Source organism: Cyprinodon variegatus, unplaced genomic scaffold (assembly GCF_000732505.1).
Source record: "Cyprinodon variegatus isolate N-32 unplaced genomic scaffold, C_variegatus-1.0 Scaffold193, whole genome shotgun sequence".
In the NCBI taxonomy this organism is placed as follows: domain Eukaryota; kingdom Metazoa; phylum Chordata; class Actinopteri; order Cyprinodontiformes; family Cyprinodontidae; genus Cyprinodon; species Cyprinodon variegatus.
This window is the reverse complement of record NW_015150646.1, coordinates 617,887-632,542: the sequence shown is the minus strand read 5'-3', so window position 1 is coordinate 632,542 and position 14,656 is coordinate 617,887. Positions and strand designations below refer to the sequence as shown.

The window sequence follows — 14,656 nt, the reverse complement described above, 5'->3', positions numbered from 1 at the left end:
ACATGCAACCGGTAGCAAATTGAACCACTCAGTCTTTCCATACAAGCATTGTACTTTCATGTTCAGTTAAGCTGAGCCTGCTTTCGGTATTGTCAATGTAAAATGCCCCACTGTGAGGCTGGAGTACAGCATCAGATGAGACTAATTTTCCTATCTAATAATATTTTGTTAAGAAAGAAACATAACGGGGTGAAGCAAAATCCAAAACGATGTGCAATTGTTTAATTGGCAAATATTTCCAGTGTTTCAAAAACATTTAGAGCCACAAAGGTCTTTTTGGGTGTGTCTGTACTAACTTGACACACCTGTTTTGGGATTTTGTTCATGATTTTCCTCTGTATATCCCATCAGTCTCAGTTAGGTTAGGGAATCAGCTATGTTTGGTCTTTCCAGAGATGTTTAACCATATTTCAGTCCACTCAGGGACAGTCACATATTCTTCTTAAAGCTACTCTTTCCTGGCTGTATGCTTCAGTCCATTAGCATGCTTAAGTTAAGGCTTAGTCTTAATGTCTATTGTCCTGTGGGGAAGTTTGATTGGGGGAGTGTTATGTAGTGTATTTCTCCAGACATTACTTTAAGAGTTCAAACCAGATGGTTCTTGTAGACTAAAAAAAACCTTCTCTTAAGACCTAGTTGGTGCATTAGCAATGGTGACTTTGGCATGTTCCTCCTCTCTACAGGGAACACTGCTGCACCACCTTAGTGATCAATGGGGTTACTCTAGGAGTTCCAGAGACAGTTCCTCTTCCCCCCCTTGTTCTGCATTTAAAAATACTGCCAATTTTTAGACTTTATATGGCATTAACCTAATCAGCTGTACTTTGTACAGCGCGCAGTTTAGTTAGGTTGCAGAAGTTTCTCAGGGATGATCAGGAACACTGGGATTCACCAGCTTTATTGAAGTGTTACAACAATAGGTTTGATACATTATTTTAATTTGATATTAGTGTATTTAGTAAAGAAACTTAAATGTCTGAAAACATATTGATATTTTGTCAAATATGGGCTATTAATTGGTTTTGAACAAAGGTTTGGTCAAAAATATTAAGGCTTTTTGTGGGATAAAATCTTCCTTTTGACAAAGACTGGGATAAACGAATGTATGTGAAATGTATATGGTTCCTGTAGCAATCAATGACGTTTATGTTTTCATTTCCTGCAACCACATCCGCTTTATTCAATTTTGTTGTGTTCATTCAAACTGTAAGGCGCACTGTTCTATCCTTTGCAGGACCACCCCTGTTAAACAATGACTAAGCTAAGCCTCCGCTAGACGTTTCGTCATAGAAGAAACATTCTCTTTGAACCGCTGTCTGCACCAAATGATGGGTCCCATCTAAGAAATTAATGCTTGCAGTTAAAGCAGATAGAGCAGAATGAAAATGGAGATTCTGGATATAAGTGTGTCAGTGAAACACTCTGTAACCTTTCACACCGTGGCCTTAAGTTGCTTTTCTCGTGATTTGCTCCCTAACTTGTTGGAATTAAAAGCTCTTGGAAGTTTTGTGGTAAACATTTCATAGCTCTGCTCCACAGACGGATTTAATGAGGAATTTAAAGCATTAGCTAGATATTCATACGGGGGTTGTTGCGGTTTGTGTGTGACTGTGTGTGTGGTGCAGGGAAGCCAAGCTCTACAGTTGGCTTTTATAGATTTCTGGGATGGAAATTAACAATCGGCTTGCTTCCGTGCATCAACGTGTTGGATTTATTGTTGCGTTGCTGGTAAAAGCAGTGTTTTTTTGTTTCATTAAAATGGTAGCATGGTTTGTAGTGGCTGAGAATTTCACAGGGAAGCATGGAGGGGGTGGTTTGTTACACGCTGGCTGTGAATTTTGAGATGGGGCCAGTGTTTCACTCACACTACTCTCAAATGCCTCCGTACAGTGTTCCCCCCTGCTTTTCATCCTTTGCGTCCTGCCTCCCCCCCTCTCCTCTTCCAATAAATGATCCTTTTGTTTGTGCGTGTTTGCTGCAGCGTGCTGGCAGTGCTCAACAGGGACAAACTCCAAGACCAGTGGTCTCTTCTGAGACATTTCTCCTCTGCAGCCTGTAATTTTCTCCTATCAACTTCTGTTGTTTTGATGCTTTTTTCTGTGTCCATCTTTGTTTTTTTGTTTTCTGCATGTTTACTACTTCCTTTTGTTCATTCTTCTCACTGTTTGTCCTCATTTGACATCTTGTCTGATGGATTTTTGGAATTCCTTCCCTCCCTTGCTTTTTTGTTGTTGGTGTTTTGTTTTTTTAAATCCTTGTACAAACTTAGCCTCCTCCGCATCCACGAAGCATTTCCAACCATTTTATAAACTTAGTTTTAAAACTCTTAAAGCAGATACATTATTCTTTAACAATTAGATGAAAAAAAAATTGTTAACTTTATGTCTGATTTTTATTTGCAAACTTTTTTTTTTCCTCCAGCCGTCACAAGCCTGTAAATGTAATGACTGTGTTTATGTCCCAGGGGTGAACACTAAGGGCCAAAGGCTAAAATTAAACACGAGTTGTGGGTCCTATGCCAGGAACGTTCCTATTAGACGCTGGTTATATAATCTGTAAAAGTAACCTCATGGTTGGGATAACGTAGGGAAACTGTTTAATCCGAAATGATTTCTTCTGGAGAAAGATATTTGACTTTAAAACAAATATTTCACACCACTAATTTTTTTTTCCCAGCCAGAGAATTATTGAGTCTCTATTATTTCATTCATTTTTTATTTATCTGACCCAACCATCACCTCAAAATTTCAATAAACTTCCATTCCTCTGGTGGCTAAAATGCTAGATGCGCTTACATTTGTGCTTTATTTTGATATGTTTCAGTGATAGTTGGACTCATGACATATATTTAAATACAGTTTATCAACAAGACATACAGAAGTTCTCCTTCCTTTTAAATCTGTGCTTGTATTTCAACAACCTAGTGTTTAACAACCAGTTTTTAAGAAAAGGTCATATACAGTAACAGTGAACTGTTTGGATTTATTATAAAAAATGTAAAAAAAACAACAACAACAAAAAAACAACAAAAGAACGCAGCGGCTTATTAGATCGATCAAACCATATGTCTGACCTATGACTCAACTTTCAAAGTCATGCACATGAAAGGAGGTTTTGGTTTTTAAGAAGTGGTTTTGCAAAATTTGGCACCCGCATTATGACTGACAAAATCACAATCAACCAACAAGTGGTATCAATAGATGAGTTACGTTTTAGGACCCCATGTTTATCAAATCTAGATCTTTTTCATAACCAATTTATTTTGCTTCTAAATTTGGTTTAAAAGCCTCACCAATTCTGTAAAGTTAAACAAAAAATATTTTATTCTAGTGTTAGTGTCCAAGTAGAACATTTCTATCTGCCGTTCTGTGAAATCTGTGATTGATAAAACGTCATGCTGATCCGACAGTGAGTCGCAGCCCCACGACAAACGCTGCATTCCTCTTCAGAAAACCGTTTGCCTGAGTGCGACAGGGTGACTCGTCTGGCAGGGTGTGTAATCCACGCTAGTTTAGACTGACAGCACTAGTAGTGTTACATAAAACACAAGCTCAAGGATTGGATGTAACCCCCCTCCACCTCCAAAGAGGGTTAGGCTAAGGACACTGTGTATGTGTGTGTATATATATATATATATGTATATGTATGTATGTATGCACGTGGTTGTTCATCTGCTTGGACGTTTTGCTTGGCGCTGAAGGCAGAATGCCTCTTCCAGCACAGTGACTCACAGCTCCACTCACATTCATGCAGAGTGTAAGTGCATACAGATGTGGAGCAGAAACAGCAGGACTGAACACGTGGTGCCTAAATCCAGGGCTGATAGGAGTCTGACTCCTGAAGGGTTTTAATGCAAGTTCATTTCAATGACTTATCTTTTAGTTTGATCATTTAATTTGGCGTAGCCTTTTCTTTAAGATTTACATGCATAACAGAATTTAACTACAAATCCTGTCTTAAACGTTTTTATTTTTAAGTGTGTGGTTTAGTTTTAAATGCCTGCACATTCTGGGTGGTAAGGCCCAACGTGTTATGGTTATATAATTTATATCAAAATGGAAATTTGATGCAAATTCAGCTTTGGGTCATTAGCCTAATTACAGCGTTACACTTTTTACCAACACAGAAAGAAGCAAGAATGAGGCCACGTGTTTGCATGACGGCAGCTGCATATTCCTTTGTTCATCTTGCTTTATTCCTCACACATTTATTTAGATGTCTGTGGATAATTTCACCGAGCGTATCAACCAGGGATCCATTAGAGGGAGTTGGAGCTTATTGTTGTTGAAGTCAAGGATGTGTCCTTCTCTGAAGTCCAGTCTGGCTTTGTTTGGGTGGTCTGCTCAAGGAGGTGACGTAGGTACTCCACGCTCAGCAAAACCTCCCCACTGTTTGGGTTTTTGCAGGGGGGGCCTTGAAGATGTGTGTGTTTCCCATTCACACATATATCGGCCCTTTTTATTACTTCTAATTAGGTAAATCCAAGGGTCCTGCAAAGTGCAAACATACAACTGTGAGGTGATTAAGCGTGTCATTAGATAGCAGCTATAGATGCTCATAACATCCAAATGTATCTAATCTTGCACCTATAAATGGCTCCTTTGGTCTTGGGGCGGTGTGTTTCCTTTTGTTTTTTCTCAAATTAATGATGTTGCACCTTTTTGAGGCAGAAGTAGAAAGTGTTTTGGATATTCGGTTCTGCTTGAAGTCTAGAAACCGACTGTTAGTTTGTGTTAGAGGAGTCTGCAGGTTTCCATGCCTGCAGTGTGTGTTTGCACCTGTTGAAGCTTCGTGCTCCTTTCTGCTCACCAAACTGACTCACCCTGCTTATTGGAGGAGCAGCACTCAAGAGGAAAATGAACTTTGTTTACGTCACTCCTACGTCAACTCTTATTGACTCTTTCACATCAAATCGGGGAATATAGAGTGTTAAAAAAAGCAGTATCTTGATCTGCTGTTTAGTGAAAAGAAAAATATTTGAGACCACAGAAACGATGACGTTAGTCTGGGTTGCCTTGGTGAATGCCACTGATGAAAACATGCGTTTTTCTTTCTTTCTGCTCTTTGTTTTTTCTTTCACTCCTCCACTGCCAGCAGATCATCAACTGTCTTTGTTTTCGGTTACTTTTCTTCCCAAGACCTTGACCCGGTCCGGTTACCCACCTCCCACTACACACCAGATTTTATACATGCTTCCAGCAGCTGGATCCTACTCACTGTCAGGTGGGAAACAGAGAGGGAAATGTTTTTTTTTAAGGTAGATGTGAGTTATGTTCCTGCATTTACAACTCTTCATCTGCTGATTCCTTACTGGGTCATTTCTTATGAAGGTTTAGAGCCAATATTCACACTTCATCTGCTGTCATTAATAATAAAAATGATATAAAATGACTCTGCTTTGAATATGCAGTGCTAAAAAGCCTACTGGAATACTGCTTTTATTTGTATTAGCTGCAGATAGAGATTCAGCTCATATTACTTCAATTTGAAAAGATTCAATCTAGAAACCTTTTTTCTGCCCTTAAAAAAACAGTTATGACAGATGTTTATTTGCTTTTAATATAAAAGTGTTTTTTTTTTTCTTTTTTACATAAACATATATAGGGCCTGATCTTCAAATATTCAAAATAAGAAATGCTAAAATGCATGTCTTTTCTTTTTAACACATGCAATCAGTTGGGGTGTTTGAGTCAATTGAATAAAAAAAATAATTATTCCCAACGGGGAAATTAAATGTTGTAACTCATTGTCTTTTTTTAACCAGTTGTTTTAGGTGTGGATAGCTGCAGGCAGAAGAGTCTTTCACCGAATCTGGAGAAGCATTCAATTAAAGGCACTCTGTTGTTGTTTAAATCTTTTGAAGAGAAGCTTGCTGTTTTCCATAATGTTCTTGATTTGATGAAGAAATCTTCCTTGGGAAATCATTTTAGGATGATCTATGGGAGTTCCTAGAACAGAGCCAACTTTCTTTATTAGCTTGTTGAGCTTCTTTAGGTCATTTTCTTTGATGCTGTTACCCCAGCAGATGATGGCGGATGAGATCTCCACATCAGACTTACACTCACAGGCCACTCTTTCAGCTAAACCGTACTAGTACCAGGATGGATCCCTTTTTGACTTCAAGACTGTCTGGTGGCATAGAGTCCAAAAGGCACTGGAAATATTATCTAGTCAGTTTGGTCCATGTTGACATGATTTTGGCTGCACATCCATGATGCGAATCGCATGTTGCACCCAGACATGGGCAATGTGGAGTCAACAAGTCATCATCCCATGTCATGTATTTAATCTACCCAGCCAATTAACCAGGTGAGTCCAATCTGCACAGGTTAATTCACGGTGAAGATTGGACTCACCTGCTTCAGTGGCTGGGTAGAACAAATACATGACATGGAGATGACTTGTTGACTCCACATTGCCCATGTCTGGTTGCACCACATCCCAAAGTGATTGCAGAGGCCATTTGAGTTTAGTGAATCCCTTGTCATGCTGAAGAAACCAGTCTGAGATGATTTGCACTTTATGACATCACGTGTTATCCTGCTGGAAGTAGCCATCAGAAGGTGGGTGCACTGACTCTCTGAACTGTGGCATATCATCTTCATTTCTGCATGGCTAAATGCATTGGGTTGCTGCCATTTGATTGGCTTAAGTTATTTGCATTAACAAGCAATTAAACTGTTGCACCTGATAAAATTACAAGTGGCTGTATATTACCATCATACAATGCTATAGGTGATTTACAAAGACTATAATGTCAATGATAAGATGTGCAAACCGATTTGGTTCCGCCCCTTAAAATGAGCTGATTGCGTGTTCTACAGGCAGTTTGAGAGGCGGCAAAAAAGAAAGATGAGGTTCAAAGCCATGGAGATGGAGGTAATAAAGATAACTATCAAGACATGATAATAGTGAAAGTGCTTCAAACAAATGTAAAAGAAAAAAAAACTTAATTGCGCTTCGTTCAGAGTTGTGTTTTTTTAAATCCAGGGAGAAAAAAAGTCCCATTTGTACAGAGATTTGTTTTACCTTTATTTTTATTATTCTACTATTGTTATTTTTGTCCTTACAAATATTTTTTTACATGTGCAGACTATATCTCTCCATCGTCTGGGCATTGTACCAATTCCTTCTTTGTAGCAAGACTGACCGCAGATATTTTTGTGCATCTGTTTGCACCTGACTTTTGAGAGTACTATAAAAGGCAGAAACTGCAGCAAAGAAAGAAGAAGTATCGTTTTCTGTTGTAAACTGTTAAACTAGTTTAGCTATCTGCTCATGTACCTGCTACCTCGGTGCTCATTCAACTGTTTTTTTTTAGATAGTAGCAAGATGTCGATTACAAATGTGGGCCAAACTTTGTCAATATCTACAAAAAAAACCCCACACAAAATGCAATAAAAATGCAATCATGTCACACCTGATCTAACCTTTATAGTTGAGCAGATTAGACTCAATATTTGACAAAAAACTAATCAGTTTTGTCACTTGCTCACCCTAGATGAAAGCATAATAAACACAATTTTAAATTTTAAAAACATCTAATCGCCATGTTTCTGTTATCCAAATTTTGCATTGAAAAGTTGATCTAAAACTAAGTTTGGAATAATTATATTCAAGTGAAATGACTAAATAAAGTGATATGAACTGGTTTGGTTAAAGGCTAAGAAGGGTTTTGTTAAAACGTATAGAATGGAAATAAAATTGGCAGAATTTTCCTTTCAGAACCAAATATTCCCTTTCTAAATTTTGCCAACATGTATTTAACCTTAATAAGTATTCAATCATTAAAAAATAACTTCTTCCAGACAGTCCTGTGGAGTTGCATTGCTCTTTAAAAATAGAAGTTCGTATTTTCAGAACCAAAAAACCAGAACGAGAGCAGCTCATTTTCTGTAATTTACCTAATTTCCCTTGTTTAAAAAAAAAAAAAAGGTCCGTCTCTCAGTTGAGCCGCCAGCCGAAGGGTTCTTTCACAGGAAGTCGACTGCGACCCCATTTGTTTTTGTGTGTACGTGTTTTTTGTGTTTTGTGTTTGCTGGTGAGCTGCCCAGCCAACCGAATGGTAATTAGGTAGTAAAACCTCGACTAATGGCTCAGTACTCCAGTCATGTTTTGACTGACTAGTGCCTTATTCACATGCATTTGGCACGCATGCATGCAAGAACCAAGAGGCACGGAGTGAATTGTTTTGGCAGCTTGGCCAGTCCAGGAGGCGCCACTGGACCGACTGAATGTGGGTGTTTGTGAGATCTTCTAGCTTAGAACTTGTCACTAGATTTGACTGAGTAGTTTTTTTTTTTATTTTGATAACCACACCTGTGCCCGTTTTCTTTCTTTCTTCCCATACTTCAAAGCTCTTTAGTTTCAGCAAGACATCTTTGGTTTGTTTGGTTTACACACTTTCATGGCAGTAGACATAAATCACAGACTCGTAGGTATTTGGTGGGAAAAAAACGGATCATGTGAGGCAACCAGCTTTCAGGAAGCGGGAATCGTCCGAAAGCGTTTCAGCTAATGGGCGAACTCAACCTCCCTATCTCTGTTTCTCTCACACACACACCTATTTTCTCTTTTGTCAGAACTGTTTCGCCCTTTCTTGCTTCAACAAAACCCGTCTACCCCTCCATTACTCGCTCTTTCCTCGGCTCTTCCTGTCCTTTCATTTGTCCCCCAGCAGACTTTTTGTTTGCTTTCTTCTTTTATGCCGAACCCAGCCTTCCCCTCTTTTTCCCTCCCTCACAATCATATTCCAAGGATTTTTCACGGGAGTGTGTACGATCGGTTTAAAGGAATTGAATGAATGAGTTTCTGTTTGTAGCCCTAATAATAATTAATGCCGGCCATCAAGTATGATTAATAGAAGCAGGTCTAGATTTTTCATGTCAGACTTAATGAAAAGGACCTTTTCTTCATAAACGGACATTTTTACTTTTGCTTTGAAAATTTGATTTAAAGTGAGAGCAAACTGTCGTATAGAGTAGTTTTCATACTGATCCCTTTTTTTTAATCCTTAGATAAACAAGACTTACTCTATAGTGGGTGGTCATTATTCAGAGGGTTTAAAGCTTATTATGAAACAACTTGATGAATGTTTTCTCAGCAGAATATGAAGTATTTCATGATCTCAAAGTTAAACAAAAGTGTTAGGAAATATATTATCCTGTATTACAGATGTGCAGTTCTTTAATTTATTGTTATTATACTTATTGTAATTATTTTTTTTGATAAATCGATTAATAATCAGATAGCAAAAGGTTCCTTGAAGAAGATTTTATACAGAATTTAAACCCACTTAAGGAGTTCTGGATAGAGCATATTGACAGATATTGATTTCTTGTGAGAAATGTTTACATTTTTTCATATTTTAGTATAATTACAGGTCTGTCTGGGTGGTTCTTATAGTTTTAGTCTCTATGCTCCAGTTAACGATTAATCGATTACTAAATAAGTTGACGACTATTTCAATAATCGATTAATCCGATTATTTTCAGCACTAGTATAAAGTCCTGTTGAGGATTAAAAGACAGGATTGTGAAATTGGATTATTTTTCTCTGATTCTGTCATTAATAAAGTGAAAGGGGTGTCAGAGTAGTTTGAAGGTGTATCTTCAGAGTGTGTGTTTGCATCAGTGTGTGTTTCTGTGTTTTCCGGGCGATGTTCCAGCTCCGTGTGTGAGAGCGATCCTGGCTACAGAGCAGCAATTGTGCGCCCTGGTATGGGATGTATGCTGGGCTCGGAGCGAGTCGGGCGCTGCCTTAAAGAACGGAGTTGCCACCCACCGACCTTTTGGGGTTACTGAGTGCAGGGAGGAGGAGGTGGAGGAGGGAACATTTTCCTCTTTTCACACTCGTTCTTATTTGTGTCCCTCCCTCTTTGTGAAGTCTCTAAGCAGAGCTTTCACTTTCCTCCCCTTCTAAACGTCTTTCCCTCTCATCAAGCTGCTCTCTGCGTCGCCTCAGGTGTTTTCCTAGTTGCCGTCACCACCTCCTTGCTTCCTCCCGTGCCTCAGGCATGATGTGTGTGTGTTCCCAACCCTGGCATCAGTCAAACTCTACCTCTCTAACTGGGTTTGTCTGTAAAGAGCTTAGTGCCGGTGGGTGTTTGGGGAGCACTAAGCTGATTACTGTCCACTAATGAGCCACTTCGCACATGGAGACCGAGTACCTGGCCTGTCCGACTGTAATGCTGCTCATCTGAGAGGTTGCGTGCGGCGGCGCTTATTCTCGTTGCGTGAGCTGCCACTTGAGCTGTGTCGAGGCCGGATGGATCAGACCATAGACGCTCAGGGGATGAGAAGAGGTCAGAGTTGATCTCGGGGCTGGCTGAAGTGCTGACGATGACAGCGCAGCAAGAATTCAGACTCACACTGACTGGGTCAATTTGTTCTCATGGGGGGGCACCAACTATAAATCCTTCTTGTTTTCCACCTGCTTGGGCTTCCTGAGTAAACCCTTGGACCGATTAGACTGCTTGAATTGGGTTCAGATAAGCCAATTTAAACTGGAGGACCCTTTCTGAGTAGCTGCTGAACCCTGCTATAAAAATGACAAATCGTCACACACTGATTGTTTTATTAATTTATCCTCACACTACAGTTAATTGCACCTTTATGCATGCTTTCTTTCTTTGCATGCTTATATGTTTTAGCCAAAAATGTCTGCAGTAATCCTTAATTTATATGTATGTATACAGGGTTTCTGCGGGTCATTAAAAATCATTAAAAGACATTAAAGTATTATTGTTTAAATTAAGGCCTTAATTGGCATTAAAATTCATTAAATGTGTTTATTGTGGCATTTTAAATGCTTTATTAAAAAAAATGTTTATAAAAACAATTTCGTCAGACATATTTTATTACGATATATTTGCGTGGAACTGCTTCCGATTGATCGCAAAGCTGTATGTTCACAAAAGAAGCTTGAGTCGGAAAAAACGCTAGAGAATGGGGGGTTATTTCACCACAAAAGTGGTTGAAAAACGAGGAATTCGGGACCAGGCTGCAGCCTGTCGACGGGTATCTGTTGGTGGCATTAAAATTATAAGAGCATTAAAAAGCATGGCTAGACATTTTTGCATATAATAAGAGAGATTTCTTTAATTTTGTAAAATAACAATAAAAATATTTAGAGGAATGGAAACCAAAGGAACTTTAAAACAACGGTTGCTTAGCAACAAGCAGCTCATTTATACAGAAACAAATATACTACCGGTACATCTACTTTTAAGGCTTGCATTAACGCAAATGTTTACTTTAACTTGTCAACTTAAATTTTTTAAGTGAATATTTCATTGTTACTATGAGGAATGTTGAAGATCAATTTTAGAAAAGCAAATACTTGTGCATTGCCACTAACATGTTAAAATTAAACTTGAAATGGCAAAACATAACCCTTGCTTTAGTTTTTAGTTGTGACAGATATTTTCTGTATTGTTTCCTTAAAAGCTAAAGTCAATAAGTTATTTACAGCTTTGACGAGCTTAATCTTTGTTTTAAAGGAAAACAAGAAAAAATGGAGAACCTCTGGAGCAGTGGGGCCATCTTAGACTTCATTTGGATTGCTTAATTCTTGCAGCCTGCAGAGAAAGCTATAGGGGGGGGGACGCACACATACAGACCCTCAACAGTTGCATAATCCTCACACAATGTTAGCATGTGCAAATGGGAACAGGAAGCCAGCTGGGATCCTAAAGAAAAACACCAGCGCCTCAGCGGATGAACATATAGTCCTATACATTGCTATACTTGAACACATCTCTGTGAAGAGTTCACTTTAATGCTGTAAAAGATTACAGAGAGGTACGGCCATCACATGGCACTGCGACCCACCTTATGTAACTCAGATTGGTAAACTGGGCAAAGCAGCAGAGGTGTTTGCTCAAGGCAGCCATTACTGGCCGGAGAACGGTCATTAACCTTTACAGCACTGCCTCACCTCTGCGTCACCTCAGCTGTTGCAGAGGACGGGCCTTGATGCAAGTTTCCTCTGATTTACTGGGTGGCTTTTTTCTTTTTTTTTTTTTTTTCCCAAACCGCAGCATTTAGCTGACCGTGTGTGTGGGGTCAGGGTTCTACAAGAGTCTGGAAGAGTTTGGGTGTTTTCAAAGTGGAATAAGAATCCAAAAAGAGAATACAGAATGAAAAGTTAAATGAATAACTCTTACTGCAGTTACTAAAAGAAATAAAATGTGAATTGCAATAACAGGGTTTATACAGGAACGAGTAACTCTAATTTAACGCTTTTTAATACTCTTTTAAAGCTCTTAGAAATAATTTTAATGTAACAAGTACCCATGACACACCCTCTCCCTCTCTCTCTTTTCTGTGTCTCTCTCTCTCTCTCTCTCTCTCTCTCTCTCTCTCTCTCTCTCTCTCTCTNTTTTTTTTAAATAAAGCGTTTTGAATGCCACTATAATCACATTTAAAGAATTTTAATGCTAATTAATAAAAAAAAAAATTTTTTAAATTAAATAATTTTTTAAAATTTTAAAAATTTTGTTAATGACCTTTAATGATTTTTAATGAAACCCTGAATAATTGGGATTCAAATTTGAGCAGCCTAATCAGAATGTGACTGAGGAAAATGTGCCCATTTCCCTCAGTCACTCCTTAAAACAGGAAAGACACAAAAATATTCCTATTGCTGAGACAGAGGTGCTATTACCTGCAGCCAGAGTCCGTACCAAGTGTCCACCCTATTTATTATTTGATTCACAAGGTAAAAGGTAGAGATTGACTGATGCAGTTTTTTTTAAGGTTGATGCTGATTCAGATTACTTTGTCATTGGTCTTACCGATTCCTGATAAATTATATTTTTGAGCAGATTCTTGGAGCCCATATTGCCAATGACAACAACTGTTACTATAGTCTCAATTAAAAAAAAACATTGATTAATTAATTAAAAATGAACAATTTATAGCAAATAGAGCGGCTATGGTTGCACTCCACCTGATCTCAAGGCAAGACAGCTGTATGCACTTCTTAATGCACCAACACAGGCACATAGCATCCAATACAAGAAAAAACACACTAATATTGGATAAACTAGGTGGATTAGTCAAATCGAAGAACTTGGATTATATTACAATACAAATCATGTACAAAGCAAAAAAATAAATAAATAAAATTCTACCAAATCAGGTTCAAAATGAAGGAAACTATCGATGACTTAAGGGGAACTTTATTATTTGATAATAATAATTTAATAGACTCAAACTACATTACAATGCCACTGTATCTGTGTTAACGCTGTACAAATTCAGACTGGTTGTCCTGAAAATATAAAGTTACTACTGTAGTAATTTGAGGTTTTTACAGCACAAGTGGCTCGTTTTTTAATACAGTGGTGTGACGGGGCCATGCCGGCCACGTTGAAGCACGCCTCTACTGTACTAGTTTTAAGAGACTTCATAAAAACAATATAATTTCTTGTTACAGTATGGAAAATGAAGTTAATGTATGTATTATTGCTTCTTAATGGTTTTCTGTTTTGTTTTTGTCATCGCGTTGTCAAGGGTGAAATTTTAATTCCACTGAATAGCTGGACATGTCAATATATCTCAATATAAGAGGGGAAGGTATATAAGCTTCTGCTTCAATTTATGCGCTTTCGGTTACATGAGTCAACTAAGAAAATGGTTTTTAAACCAACATTTAAACCATTCATTCATTCGTTCATAACTATTCTGATAATTCTGATTGATGTTTTCGAGCCTTATAAATATAAAGTAGAGTGAAAGGAAGAAGTGTATGAAAACACTTGTTATCTAATGAGCCTCTTTATATTTCTGCGAAGCATCCTGTCCGTTTTCTATTGAGAACACCGCTGACCGCCTCTTTGTCACAAACACCCACCTCTCCACGGCCGTAAACACAATGTTCTTCTCCGCTCCAGGCGTCACGGCACCCTAAGCGGAGCATTACCAGCTTCAAATTGACAGTGGGGAGGAAATGAAATGCGCCTAACTCTCTTGTTTACTCATCTAGTCATACCTGTCCGAGAACAAACAGGCAGAGATTGCATTTTGAGGAGATGAGTGAGCAAAGGTTTCTAGAGAATAAGGCCTATTTACTGCATTCATTTCTTTTATAGTTTTAATCTGCCATTAATGGATTGGTTTGATATTTCTGGTAAGTTTCTTTTTATACAGGGAAGCCAAGAGGAACATTGGGTGTTTTTGCGTTTGTAAAGGCGATTTAAATGACTTTTTGTCCTCCTTTTCCTTTTGCCGTGTGCCATCGGTCAGGAACAGGGTGTTTGGTTCCAAGGCGAACAGGTTTTTTTTTGGGTGAATCAGCAAAACGTGAATATGAATCATCTCCATGGAACAGAACAGCGATTTCGTCACGATGAGATTCATTTACATGAAAGGGGAAGTGTGGGACCAGCTGCCTCCACTAATTCTTTAAAAATCACCAGCGACAAATTTATTGGCACCTCCACTGTGAAAATTATGCACCTTGCTTATTCATCTTATCCTCTTCAGAACTGGACCTTTGATGACTTGTTTTGGATAAATATCCTCCTGAAAGACTCATGCTGATCTATTTAAACATCTAAAATGTCCTGATTTTGCAAAGACTACCTGAAACTTTCCTTGCTAACAAGCTCTTTAGGACCTTAGGAAAGGAAACAGGCCCTAAGCATCCCAGG

General features: G+C 38.4%; 1 protein-coding gene across 2 annotated transcripts in view; it reads left to right on the top strand.

Moving 5' to 3' along the window:
* Positions 1-14,656, top strand: part of LOC107087768 (insulin receptor substrate 1-B-like) — a 61,342-nt gene that overhangs the window by 26,052 nt on the left and 20,634 nt on the right. The window lies entirely within an intron of this gene.